The following is a 14,760-nucleotide window of genomic DNA, read 5'->3' as shown; positions in this document are numbered from 1 at the left end:
TCCAGCAAAAAAGAGGGAGGTACATTTCTTCTGTTGGCAAAGTTCAGCCATTATAATAACACTACGTTTTTTTTTTAATTTTTTGGTTTTTTTATCACATAATGTTGAGTTTGATTTTATTGTGTTTTTTGTTATTGTTGTTGACATTGTTACAGTAATTGTGTAGTAGTTCTTTAATACCCTGTTACAATAATTAGTCCACTTAAGTCAGGTTCAAGTGCTTCTCTCCTCTTCAGCTTTACAAAATTTAAAACATGATGAGTTCATTCACAATTGCTCTGAGCCCCCAATTAGGAAAATTCCTAACATGTAGGCAGAGGTTGGGTTCTCTGCCTAAGTTTAGATTTATACTTATTTCTAGCTAATCTATGGTCTCTTTGTGGATAAGGCAAAATTCAGTTTACTGGAAAACTTCGAGTAATGAAATGAGATCCTATTATAGTTTCTGTCAATAGACAAACATCCAAGGGGAAAGCTGAGGAAAAAAGCCATCCTTTCCTTGGGACTTCACTCAACTTGAATTTTCTACTCAGAGGTGTTTGTAGAGCTAATGACCCTCTTTAATAGCTTCTTTGTTTTATAGCTCAGTCCTAACTTTGCTCTTCAAATTTCCCTAATCATCCATCTGCTCAAATTTCTGGAATTCCTCTCCTCACCTCCTTCCCCCAAATCAACTCTTAACTCATTTGATAATTTGGAATCATTTCTGGGACATGGTCAGGTTTTGCTGCCTATCAGAACAGAATTCCTGTCTTGTATCATTTCCTTTCATCCAATGAGTTTCAAAGACTTAAAACCTTTTCCCACTTGGTATAAGACTTTTGATTGATTAAGATATGTTCTTACCTAGTGTATGTCCTTTTTGCTAGTTTTCTATTGGCCTTATATGTTTCTATTAATTATGTTGTATTTTGGATGTCAGACTTTAAATAGAGATATTTGATACATAGGTTTGCCCCCCTAATTAGTTTTCCTTCTTATCCAAATTGCATTGGTTTGGTTAGTGCAAAAGCTTTCAATTTCACGTACTTTAAATTTTATTATTTATTATTTTACCTTTAGGAATCCCCTGAATCCCTTGTTTGGAAGTATATTCTCACCCTAATCAACTTGTATCTCTTTAAGAAATATCTCCTTTTAGGGGGGGCTAGGTGGCAAAGTGAGTAAAACACCAGCCCTAGAGTCAGGAGGACCTGAGTCTGGTTTCGGCCTCAGACACTTAACACCTCCCCCCCCACACACACACACACAAAAACTAGCCGTGTAACCTTGGACAAGTTACTTAACCCCAATTGCCCTCCAAAAGGCAAAAAAAAAAGAAATATCTCCTTTCATTTTCTGTATGATGTGATCTTTTATACTTGGGCTGATTATCCATTTGGAAACTAATGTAATATATGGTATAAGATAGTGGTCTAAACATTTTCTGCCAAACCGATTTCTTGTTTTTCAAGACATTCTTTTTTGCTTTTTAAAGCAATTGGGGTTAAGTAACTTGCTCAAGGTTACACGTCCAGTTATTTTTGTGTGGGTGCCAAGTATCTGAGGCCGGAACTGATCCCGGGTCTCCTGATGCTGGGGCTGGCACTCTTACTCACTGCACCACATGGCCGCCCTTTCAAGACATTCTTATTGATAAGGGGATCCTTCCGTAGGTAGGTTTTGTTCTTGAATCTATCAATTACATAGATATAGAATTTAATTATTCATGATCATGATTAGTTTCTGTGTTCCACTGATCTATTTTTCTATTTTAACTACTATCATGTAGTTTTGATGATCATATCTTTCTCATTTAGTTTGAAGTCTTAAGTGCAATTCTCCTGTAATTTCCATCTTTTTCTATTTTCTTGAGAAAGAAGATTCTTGACTTTGTGTTTCATGAAATGGATTTTTTTTTGAAATAAGTTAATCTGTCTAGCTCTAAATGGTAATCTATTGGTAGTCTGAATGATATAGTACTAAATATATAAATTATTTTCATTTTATTATAGTGGCATGGCCACAAATGGTCAGTAAATATACTTCCATTTATTTAGGTCAACCTTTATTTCTATAAAAAATGTTTTTGAATTGCTTTTACATAAATCTTGAGTGTGTCTTAGTAGACTGACTTTCAGATATTCATTTACCTCCGAGTTATTTTGAGTGGGATTTCTCAATCATTTCATTCTGGTTTTCAATATTGCCAGATAGAATTGGGAAAGAATCTTAAGGATTTGTTTTGTATTTTGCTACTTTGCTGAAGCTACTAATTGTCTCCATTAGCTTCTTTTCTGGCTCTCTGGGATTTTCTAAGTACTGAATATCTAGTCATCTGCAAATAGAAATCATTTTGTCTCTTATTCCTGATGTTTGTCATTAATTCATTTTTCTCATTTTATTGCTACTATTATCATTTCTAGAATTATTTCAATCAATAATTCTTTCCTACTATATTTATGTTGAAAGCTTCTAGTGTTTCTCCATTGCCAATAATGCCAACTTTCAGTTTTAAATATATACTTTTTAATAGTAATAAATAGCTTGTCTGTGCTTTTTATTTTTATTTATTTATTTTTGCTTTTTGGAGGGCAGGGCAATTGAGGTTAAGTGACTTGCCCAAGGTCACATGGCTAGTAAGTGTTAAGTGTCTGAAGCTGGATTTGATCTCAGATCCTCCTGACTCCAGGGCTGGTGCTCTATTCACTTCGCCACCTAGCTGCCACCCAGTCTGTGCTTTTTAGAGCACTGATATAAGTTAAGATGGTGCAATATTTTATCAATGGTTTCAATCACAGAGTGCTGATTATTTTTCTTTTTAATGTGATTATGTTGTTCCTTAATGGTGTGTCATTCTTCCATCCTGTAATAAATCCAGCTTGGTTATTATGAATATAATCTTTTGACTAGAACTTTTTAAAAAATGCATCAAAATCCATTATTTTTCTTTTCCTCTGATTCATCCTTCATGTTTTAATTATAAGAGGAGGGGAAAGGAAAACAAGCACTTATTAGATACTTACTATGTGCCAAGTAATGTGCTAAGTTCTTTACAAATATTATCTCATTTGATCCTCACAAGAATGCTGGGAGGTTCTTGATTCTTTATTATTATTCTTATTTCACAGTCAAGGAAACTGACTTAGAGAGAAGTTAAGTGATTGGTCCAGGGTCACAAAGCTAGTAAGTGCTCAGGGATGGATTAGGTCTTTCTGACTCCAGGCCTAATACTCTATCTACTGCCTCTAAGTTGGAAAAAGGATAAATATTTTTAAAAGGAAAATAATGTCTTCTTATTGTATTGTTATTATACAAATAGTATTGATGTTGCAGACCCCATGAAAGCTTCTCAGGGACACCCAGGGGTCTGCAGACCACTTCTTTTTTTTTTTAAAGCAATTGAGGTTAAGTAACTTGCTCAAGGTTACATGGCCAGTTACTTTGTGTGGGTGCCAAGTATCTGAGGCCAAAACCGATCCTAGGTCTCCCAACTACGGGGCCGGCACTCTTACTGCACCACCTGGCTGCCCCCTGCAGATCACTTCTTGAGAAGCATCAAGTCCAACTCTGCATTTATGAATGAGGAAACTAATCCCAAGAAGTTGGGTAGCTTGCCTGAAGTCAGACAGTCATAGCATCTCATATCTGGGAAGAACCTTGGAGGTTATTCATTCTTTTATTCTATAAACGTTTATTAAACATCTGTTAATAGTAATAGCTAATACTTATATAGCTCTTGCCATGTGCCAGATAACATGTTAAATGCTTTACAATTCTTATCTCATTTGATCCTCAGAACAATCCTGGGAGGTATGTGCTATTATTATCTCCATTTTACAGATGAGGAAATGGAAACAAGTTAAGTGACTTGTCCAGGGTCATACCTCCTGTGAGTGTCTGAGGTTGAATTTGAACTCAAGTCTTTCTCACTCCAGGCTCAGTGTTCTATGCACTATGGTACCACCTCATTGCCAGACTCTGTACTAAGCACTAGGATTCATGGGCAAACAAAATCAAAAGCAATCCTGACCTCAAGAAGCTTTCATTCTATGGGTGGGACATATGCACACAGGGAAAAATTATAGAATATATTCAAAGTAGATAAGAGGTAATTTGGGGGAGAAGGCAATAGTACTTGGCTGGGGGAAGGGGTTGAAGGGACAGGAATCAAGATATGCTTCCCATGAAAGGTGGCATTTGAATTGAGTTTAAGGAAGCAGGGGCTTCTACAAGTTGGAGGTAAAGAGGGGATGAATTATAACAATGGGGCAGAACCTCTGTAAAAAAACAGAGAAGGGAAAGGGGATGTTGCTTAGGAGGAGCAGCAAAAAGACCAGTTTGACTGGAAGACAGAAGGTGAAAAGGGGAATACGGTACAGTAAATTTCTACTTTGTGAGGACTTTAAAAGCCAAAGTGAGGAGTCTGTATTTTATTCTGGAGGCTGGAGCTCTGCTCAAAAAGCCCAAGAATAGCATGGCTAGATCTGTGCCTTAGGAATAACAATTTGAGAAGTGTGTGGAGGATGAATTGCAACAGGAAGAGGCTAAATGCTGAGAGATAAACTAAATTGCTATGGCAACAGCCTAGGAGAAAGTTGATGAGGGCCTGGATTCAAGTGGTGCCCCTGTAAGTGGAAAGAAGGCAATGGATACAAGATAAGTTGTGAATAGAGAAACAAAAGTTTGTTTTTGGATTGGATTCAATAAGGTGTGGGGGGGGGGGGAGCAGAGGAGAGGGAAGAGTTTAGAATAACTCAGATATTTTGAACCAAGATAATTAGAAGGATTGTGGTATTCATAGAAACAGGAAAAAAATAAGAAAAGGGAAGAGGTTATTTTTTACTCCTTTCCTTTGTGTGTGTGTATAGTAGGGGGAAGTGAAGCGGTAAGGAGGGAGTAAGGGGTGAAGAAAATGATAAAGATGATAAAGATAATTTCTAATTGGGAAATGTTGAGTTTAAATTGTTTGAAGAACAATGAGTTGGAGATTCCTAGTAGGTATTTGGCAATGAATAACTAGAATTCAGGAGGTAGAATAGGACCGGATATAGATAAATTGGGGAGTCATCCTCCTGGAGACAAAAGTTGAACCTATGGGGGTTCAATTAAGGGACCAATTAGGAAAGGAGGGAATAAGGTTGTGAACTAGAATTATGGAGAGAAGAGTTTGGATGTGAGAGATATCAAGGAAATAAATAAACAAGAAATGGCAGCTAATATGGCTGAGAGAGAGGGAATATTCAAAGATACCTGGGACATTTCAAACTCCAAAGGTGACTAGAAAGCTAGGGAACTTCTTGATAGAAATAGAAAAATTTGGAGAAATAGTTGGTTTAGAGTCAGTTGAATTTTCATCTTGATTTAATTAATCAATTAATTAATTAATTAATTAATCAGTTAATCCACAGGGGCAGAATTTTTATCTTATCTAAACTTAGTCTATCATCTAGCACCTTATAGATATTTAATAATTAATTACTGAATTATGTGCAATTGAATTGAATGAGAGGTTAACAGTATGTTGACTATCTAAGTGCTCTAAGAGTCGATCAGCTTATTGGATATAATAGCACCTCCAATTGTATTTGCTTTGTGGGAACAGTAGGAAGGGACTTTAAAATAGTTAAATACCAAACAAACACTGCTTAGGTATTTTAGAATGTAACTTTACTTTGATGTCTCTTCATATCCCACACATAAGTCAATTTAATTTATTTTGTTATTGTTGTGATTCTTTAGTTGTTTTTTCAGTTATGCCCAACTCTTCATGATCCCATTTGGGGTTTTCTTGGCAAAGATACTGGAATGGTTTGCCATTTCCTTCTCCAGTTCATTTTACAGATGAGGAAACTGAGGTAAACAGGGTTAAGTGATTTGTCCAAGGTGACACAGCTAGTAAGTGTCTGAGGCCAGATTTGAACTCAGAGCCACCAAGGTGCTCCAATTAATTTTAAGAAACATCGGGGCAGCTAGGTGGCACAGTGAATAGAGTGCTGTCCCTGGCGTCAGGAGGACCCGAGTTCAAATGCAGCCTCAGACACAACACACAGACAAAAAAAACTAGTCATGTGACCTTGGGCAAGTCACTTAACCCCAATTGCCCTCCCTCCAAAAAGCAACCCCCCTCCAAAAAAAAAAACCAAGAAACATCTATTTTTTTTGTAGGGGGGGGGAAGAAAAGGCAATTGGGGTTAGTGTGACTGACAGCTAGTGTGTCAAGTGTTTGAGGCTGGATTTGAACTCAGGTCCTTCTGACTTCAGGGCTGATGCTCTATTCACTGAGTCACCTAGCTGCCCCAGAAACATCTATTAAATGATCACTGTATGCAGTGTGCTGTGTGCATTGTGCTGGACTGGGAGGTTAGCTCTTGATTTCATGCAGCTTACAATCTAGTAGACAAATATTACATACATACATAGAAAATAGTGACACTAAACAATACAATGCCAAGTACAGCATAGAAAGGTGCAAAAAAAGGGTTTTGAGAAGTCTGAAGTAAGTGAAGGCTGTTACTGACTGGGGGCAGGAGAGGGAACCTCAGTATGGCACTCAAGATTTGAGAGCCTCAGTTACAGGCTTGATAGACCCTTCCCTTGTTGAATATGTCACTTCCTTCTTGTTCTGCCTTTTGATAATTTTCCACTGGCCCTGGGTCATTTTCCTTACTTCTACACCCAGACAATACCACAGGTTTCTATGTGTGATTTTCAGTGCTTCCAAAATGAAAACAAATGTTTTTGTAAGAGGCTCCTATGAAAAAGTGAAAGAGATGTTCATAATAACCATAAAAGTTCATTTTTATCATCTCACTTTAAAAAATCATGTGGAAACTCAATCCCAAACACTGGGCCTTTCTGTTTCCTCTTAGTTTACTTTTGGCCTTTTTACAAGGTCAAGATCAGGAGCCACTTCCCCCACCAAGCCTCCTGTGGCTCACCAGTTCACATGGATCCCTCCATCTTCTAAACACTGGCAGCAGTGACTTAGAATCGTAGGACTGGTTTTCAGGCCCTGACTCCACTATTGACTAGCTATGTGACAGCATGCCCATCTCTAGGACCGGCTTCCTCACCTGTAAAACAAGGGGGGCCTGAGAGACCTCTAATTCAGCCCAACAAACATGTATGAAACACCTTGATTTGCCAGACTGTGCTAGCCCCGGAGAAGACAAAGACAAAAATGCTGCTGAACATCTCCAAGGTCCCTTCCATCCATCTCTGCCATTTTGGGATTCAAGAATTCCACTCCTTTGAATTTCTTTCAACAATTTCTAAAAACCAGTGCTGTCCAACAGTGGAATGTGATACCCCAGGGAGCACTGCTATAAGCACAGGTTGATATATGGTAGGGGCAATTCCTACATGTGGTAGGAGGTTAGGCTTGCTGACCTCCAAGGTTTCATCTTCCTATAATTTTGGATGAATCATATAACATATAAATATGTATGATTGTACAACATGCATATATGTATGCATGCATATAAATGTATAAGTATGTATATATGTACATACACATAAATAAGCTGATAATATTAGAGGCAAGTAGGCAAGGTTTTGCTCATTTTAGAGGCCTAAAGTCTGTGTAAGTTAATTCCAAAGATATATATTTTGTTAGAACGTTTTGCAGTTCTGTGGGGGCATAGAGCATTTACTTGGTAAGCACCCTTACCTTCCATATGAGGCTGTAAATTCTCTAAGGTCAGGAACAACTGCTATAGGCAGCCCGTCGGACAGTCAGGCAATAAGGACCTGCTCTGTTGCAGTGTTGGACAGTGGTTAGAATGTGAAATTTCAAAGGCAGGACAACCTAGCGTTGAAGTCACCTCTCATACTCACTGAAGGCAAGTCAATTTAATTTCTCTGAACTTCAGTTTAGTTATCTATAAAGTGCAGAGTATTATAAATATATTTTTCAGTTTTATGGGGCTGTTAGGACAAAATTGCTTAAAGAACTGCACAAATGAGATAATTCCCATAATACCTTTCACCTAGGATTGTTGTGAGGCTTCAATAAGCCTTTCCAAAGTGAATCACTTTTCTTTGCAAGGTAAATCAATTTGCAGTTACTCTTTGTATCAAATAGGCAACACATATGGTATGCCAGTTATAATTTGTATCCCCTGAAGAGACTAGCTTGGTACCATGCAATATTAATATCAATAATAATCCACACTCAGGGAGGCCAGGTAGCACAGCAAGTAAGAGCACCGGCTCCAGTGTCGTGATGACCTGGGATCAAATCCGGGCTCAGATACTTAGCACCACACCCAGAAATAACTGGCCGTGTAACCTTGAGCAAGTTACTTAACCCCAATTGCTTTAAAAAAAATAATAATCCACACAAGGCACTTTAAGGCTGGTGGATTGCTTTTCTGATAAACATACTGGGAAGGGGGGGGGAATACAGTTAGTCCACAGGTCATTATTCTCATTCTACTTTTTACAGTTGAGAAAACTGAGTGGAAAATTTTTCTTTTTTTGGGGGGGAAAGCAGGGCAATTGAAGTTAAGTGACTTGACCAAGGTCATACAGCTAGTAAGTGTCAAGTGTTTGAGGTCAGGTCTTCCTGGCTCCAGGGTTGGTGCTCTCTATTCACTGTGCCACCTAACCATCCCAGGGAAAAATTTAATTCAACTTCTATTCACTAAGTACCTTTTAGGGCCAAGGCACTATGCAAGGTGTCAGGAATATAGAGATGAGAAGCCAAGTAATCCCTGATGACCAGGGGCTTGCCCAGATAACTATACTTCGAGTTCATAACCAAAGGAGAGATCCAAAGTGTGCTAAGAAAATTTGGAGTGAGTGAACTCACTTTTTTTTCACTTTTTGGAGGGGGAAGGTAGGATAATTGGGTTAAGTGACTTGGCCAAGGTCACATGGCTAGTAAGTGTTAAGTGTCTGAGGTCACATTTGAACTTAGGTCTTGCTGACTCCAGGGACGGTGCTCTATTCACTGCACCACCTAGCCACCCCATGAGCTCACTTTCAACTAGAAAAATCAGAGAAGGCTTTTTGGAAGAGCTTGCACCTGTGCTCTTGAAGGATGGGACTATGGAACCAATAGTCATGACTGACTCTCTGTGACCTCATTCTGAGTTTTATTGGCAGAGATCCTGGAGTGGTTTGCCATTTCCTTTTCCAGCTCATTTTACAGATGAGGAAACTGAGGCAAACAGGGTTAAATGACTTGCCCAGTATCACACAGCTAGTAAGTATCTGAGGCCAGATGTGAACTCAGGGCCTCCTAACTCTAGGGCTATCCCTGTGCTACCCCATACAATTTGTACATTTGCAACTTATAAATTGCAATTAAAATTATAAAATGAGGATAATAATTGTACTTTCCTCCCAGGGTTGTTGTGGTGATCAAATGAAATAATATTTGTAAAACACTTAGCCTAGTGCCTGGCACACAATAAACACCATATAAATGTTAGCTATTGTTATTTTAAAGTTAAGGAAACTGAGGCAGACAGAAGTTAAGTGACTTGCAAGTGGTTCTGTAGCTAGTAAACATCTGAGGGCAGATTTAAATTCAGGTCTTCCTTACTCTAGCCCCTGTGATCTATTACTGTGTCACCAACTGGTTCATAATAATGAAAATACTTTGTAAGTCTTGAAGGAAAAATATAAGTGAGAGGTAGTAGTAGTAATAGTAGTAGTAGTAGTGGTAGTAGTGCTAGTGATAGTAGTAGTAGTGGTAGTAGTAGTAGTAGTAGTAGTAGTGTAGTAGTGGTAGTGGTAGTGGTAGTAGTAGGAGTGAGTAAAAGAGAAATCTCAAGACCCCTCTCTCAATTCCCTTTTCTTTCTTTTTTAAAAAATTAATTGATTTTCAACATTCTCTTTTATAAGATTTTGAGTTCCATTTTTTTCTCTCTCCTTCCCCAAGACAGCAAGAAATCAGATATAGGCTATGCATGTACAATCATCTTAAATATATTTTCACATTAGTCATATTGTGAAAGAAGAATCAGAACAAAAGGGAAAAACCATGAGAAAGAAAAACACACAAAAAAATAACAACAAAAGAGAAAATGGTATGTTTTCAATCTGCATTCAGACTCCATAGTTCTATCTCTGGATTTGGATATCATTTTCCATAATGAGGCTTTTGGAATTGTCTTAGATCTCAATTTCCTTTTCATCATAACTGTGCTATCTCATGGCAGCTAGGTTTATATATATATATATGCATATAGATTAATTATAAGTGTACAATATTACTATTGCACATTTATTTAAGCCTTAAATTCTATGCAAGTGTTTTTTCCACACAGTCTTATAAAGTAGTCAGTGTATTATTTTAAAAACTAGGGCCTCATGTCTCAGAAAGGTTGTGGCTTGACCAGGATTTGAACCTTTTTCCCCTCATTCCGAACCCAGACTTCTTTACACTGAGCCATTCTATATATTAGGTAGTTAGATGGCATAGCCAAGTGTGAAATCAGGAAAACTCATTTTCCTGAAATCAAATCTGGCCTGAGACAATTACTAGCTATGTGACTCTGGGCAGATCACTTAACCATGTTTGCCTCAGTTTCCTCATCCGTAAAATGAACTGGAGAAGGAAATGGCAAACCACTGCAGTATTTTTGCCAAGATAACCCCAAATGGGTTACCATTGGGACCATGCAACATTAATATCAATAATAATCCACACAAGGCACTTTAAGGCTGGCAGATTGCTTTCCTCACAAATATACTAGGGAGGGGGAGCAGTTAGTCCATAGGTCATTATTCTCATTCTTTAATGTATTGTGTGAAGTTAGAGACACTTATACTCAGTGAACTAACTTCAGAGACAGAGACAGAGACATCCCAGCTAACTGGAATTGTGGAGGAGCTTACCATCTGGTCCAGTCCCATTTTCACTAACCATTCTTGCTAACATAAGTTCTAAGCTTTTTTCCCATTTCCTATGCTGCTGCAACATTGCAAGTGTTTGCTATCCGAACCCTCTAAATTCAGCGTCCGATGTCAAAGTCCTGATTGCCCTGCCTTACTTCCACATCATGAAATTGCTTTTGGAAATGATTTGACAAGCATTGATCCATGCTCTACTCTGAGTTTTCTGGTTGGAATGCCGTAGTTGACAAAAGCTGAAACTGCTTTCCAAAACTAGCACCATCAAACATCAGATCTTATAAACTTTGTAATTGGGGAAAGAAGGCAGGTCCTGTTGAACAGACCACGCCACTTGAGTCACATTTCTGCAAGGGAGTGCTTGGGTTCACTGGAGAAAACAATTCTTTGGTACTTTGGATCTGTATCTTTAGCTGAGCTTGGGTGACAAATTGCATTGAAACTCATGTAAGGGTGCTCTCTAGTGCACAAAGCTTTGAATGAAGGATTCCCTTTCCCAGATAATTCCATCTGCAATGCAGCTCTGCTCTAAGCAGTCTGTGTGCAAGGAGATCAGAACAGCTGTTTTTCATTTTTTGTCAATGATAGTAAAAAAACAGCAAAGCACAGATTTCAGTGACTTTTAGCCCATCTTTATGAGTTTTCCCCCATAAAACAATAGCCTTGGTTATTTCTTGTGTTCTTTTTTCCTTTCCCATTTTGGAGGGAAGGGGGACCATCCATATGGACACATAGCCATAACTTCTCAACATGACCCTGAGAGATTAGATGACAGGCAGGCTAATGAGAGTGACGTGGGATATAGGGGCTCCTGGTAGACAGTTTTCTGGGACACCCCCAGGGGGGGCCAGAACTTTGTTTGCTCTATCTGCATCACCCAGCTGCTAGTCTTAGTGACTCACTCTCTTTAAATTGGATATTACCTAGTGATTTTTATAGAGTTACAGCTAAAGGAAATCCGAGAGGAGATAGCCTTCCTCTGTTTTAATTAGAATGCTGGATCTTTGCTTCCAGACTGCTAGCACACATCTGTAGCAGGGCGGCTGCAGTGACAGCAATAATGTACCATGAATTTTAAATATCTGAAGAGGATTTATTTGAAGAGCTGTGCTATTCCTGCTGGTGGCTGGTGCGTGTGTTTGTGTGTGCACACTCGTGCGGGTACAGGACTGACTCCTCATACAGATGTTTGAACAGTCCCTGGGGAACATACATTTTCTGTTGTTATAAAGGGGGGAAAAGTCCTCACATGTAACCTAGGAGACACAGGATCTGGCCAGAATCTGAAGCTTGCTTTACCCACATCTTGCCTGCTTATGGTACCCTCGTTCGCCCAGGGGGAGGCTTCCTCAGTGCTGGAGACAGCTGCCTGCTGTTCTCTAGCACATAAATCTCTGGGGAGAAATAAGAGCTAAGTGGTTGTTACAAAGCGGTGACGGGTTTGAATCCCACAGTTATTCACCAGTACTTTGTTCCCTCCTTTAAATAACACTTTTCATCCCATGTGCCTTTCACCCAGGGATCTCAAAGCACTTTTTCAAACCCCAAGGCTAAAAGGGGAGGGAACTCAAGAGGTCATCTGGTCCATTCCCTTGCTCCCTGCCAATTCATTATGAGAGAGAGACAGAGAGACAGAGACAGAGAGAGAGAGAGACAGAGAGACAGAGAGACACAGAGACACAGAGAGACAGAGACAGAGACAGAGAGAGACAGAGACAGAGAGACAGACAGACAGAGACAGAGACAGACAGAAAGACAGACAGAGAGACAGAGAGGCAGACAAAGGGAGACAAAGAGATAGAGACAGAGAGAGAGACAGAGACAGAGAGAGAGTTGTAAGATTTTTAACCACCCTTTCTCCTTGTGCCATCCCTTCCCCCCCCCCCCCCCCATGAGCGAAATATTAGGATCTTTATTTTACAGTGTTGTCCCACAATAACTTTAGGTCATGTTTGTTCCAGGAAAATAAGAATGGCTAAAATCCAAGTGACTCGGGGGTGATTTAAAACCCCTAATTTGGATTTAACACACTTCGGTTTTATTATTCAGGTTACATACTAAAGTTAATGAATAACTCACTTTGCCTATACAGACCATAGGGCTAAACAAGGGGCCAGGGCTAAGAAGTTAGTTTTCTGAGTGTGTGTCTCTAACTTCACACAATACATTAAATAAATTAAATTTTTACATGTCAAATCAGATTTTTAAATAAACTGGGTGAGGCCAGGGGAGGTTGCTATATTTTTTCTTAAAATAACACTATAGTAAAAATCTTTTGTAAATCAAAGAAATAATTCTAAAATAAGAAAAGTCAACTTCCCCCCAAATTATTTATTTTGTAAATTTGGATTTTTGCACACTGATTTTTTTAATGTGGAATACCCTGGTACTTTGCTTGAAGTGGTCACATGGCTATCTCCTGAGTTTTCAGAAAAGGTATTTAATATATTAAGGTACTAACAAATAAGCCTTTAATTCACTAAAATAAATTTAAATCAATATACTTTTTAAAACACCTATTGTATGCAGAGCACTGAGTGGGTGCTGTGGTGAAGATAACAAAATTTGAATAAGACCTACCCCTGTTCATGCCCTCATGAACCTGATATTCTGAGTGAAGGATGATATCCATAAATAACTTCAATGTCAATGTCCAATGTCTACACTTGTGATTTCATTGATGTAGGGAATTCCTGGTGAGGAAACTCTCTCCAACCATTGCAGATCAGGAATTGTTCTGAAATTTATAGTCTTAGTGAGTTGCCTGGGATACCCAGAGGTTAAAAGATCAGTTCATGGTCACATAGACAACAACTATATGCCAGAGGCAAGACTTGAACCCAGGTAGTTCTGACTCCAAGGTGAGAGCATGGGCCACCACAGCAGCCCCATTGCTTCTCATATACATAACCGTGAACAGAATACTGTATGAAATGTAGTAGACAAAATACTATCTGATTCAGTTCAACATTCATTAAGCCCCACTATGTCTAAGATAAGGTTCAATGTGGAAAAGTAAGGAAAATTAGTGGCTAGGTCTAGAGTCAAGAAGACCCACTTTCAGATGCCAGCTTGTGCAAATCCTAGGACTATCACAGTTTTAGTGCAGGAAGGAACCACAGAGACCAATACAATTGAGGAAACCAAGGCTCAGGGTAATAAAAATATTGCCCCGGATCTTAATTTAATATATGAATAATAATTCAATATTATCAGCATCATCAATACAATTATAATAATAAAATATTAATATTATCAAATAAGATATTTATAAAGCATTTAGCAGTGACTGGCACATAATAGGTGCTTTATAAATGCTCATTCCCTCCTTTTCATCCCCTCTTCAAAACCTTGAGTCACTTGTCAAAGCTCAAGCAGGTAGGAAGAATTGGAGGTGAAAATCGAACCTAGCTCCTCTGACTCCACATTAATTTCATTTCTTACAACCTCTCTGTGCCTCCAGTGATTCTCTAAGAATGTAAGTTATCATAGGGTTTTTAGCTAGTAAGTGTTACAGTTTGAATTTGAACCCAAATCTTTGTCTTTGAAAGAAGTCTCTACATGGACATAATCAGAGGTCTTTGGTTTTAACTTCTGCGCAAAGCACTTATATATATTTTTTAAAAACAATTTAATCGTCAAAGATTTAACTCTTTTGCTTGGGGGATGCGACCACAGATAAGTAAATACAAGATAATAAGAGGAAGAAAAGAACACAAACTGGAGTCTGGGAACATAAATTCAACTCTAGAAGGCTGCTGTCATCTTATATTTCTCCTCCATTAATAGGCTAAAAATGTCTACTCTTAGTGGTTCTACTTCTTCCCCTAACACTCTCTTCTAAACTCTCTGCAGTCTGTCTTCTGACTTCATTCATTCATTCATTCATTCATTCATTCATTCATTCATTCATTC

At 38.5% G+C, this 14,760-nt stretch overlaps 1 protein-coding gene and 1 long non-coding RNA gene across 3 annotated transcripts in view; one reads left to right on the top strand and one right to left on the bottom strand.

Moving 5' to 3' along the window:
- The window catches only part of LMX1A (LIM homeobox transcription factor 1 alpha), a 197,062-nt gene that overhangs the window by 81,759 nt on the left and 100,543 nt on the right, over positions 1 to 14,760 (top strand). The window lies entirely within an intron of this gene.
- LOC138166214 (uncharacterized) overlaps positions 1 to 14,760 on the bottom strand; it is a 150,962-nt gene that overhangs the window by 73,535 nt on the left and 62,667 nt on the right. The window lies entirely within an intron of this gene.

This window comes from Petaurus breviceps, unplaced genomic scaffold, assembly GCF_028583685.1.
Source record: "Petaurus breviceps papuanus isolate PSGF00001 unplaced genomic scaffold, PetGlider_PUasm1.0 220, whole genome shotgun sequence".
Lineage (NCBI taxonomy): Eukaryota > Metazoa > Chordata > Mammalia > Diprotodontia > Petauridae > Petaurus > Petaurus breviceps.
This window is presented reverse-complemented; position numbering and strand designations above follow the sequence as displayed.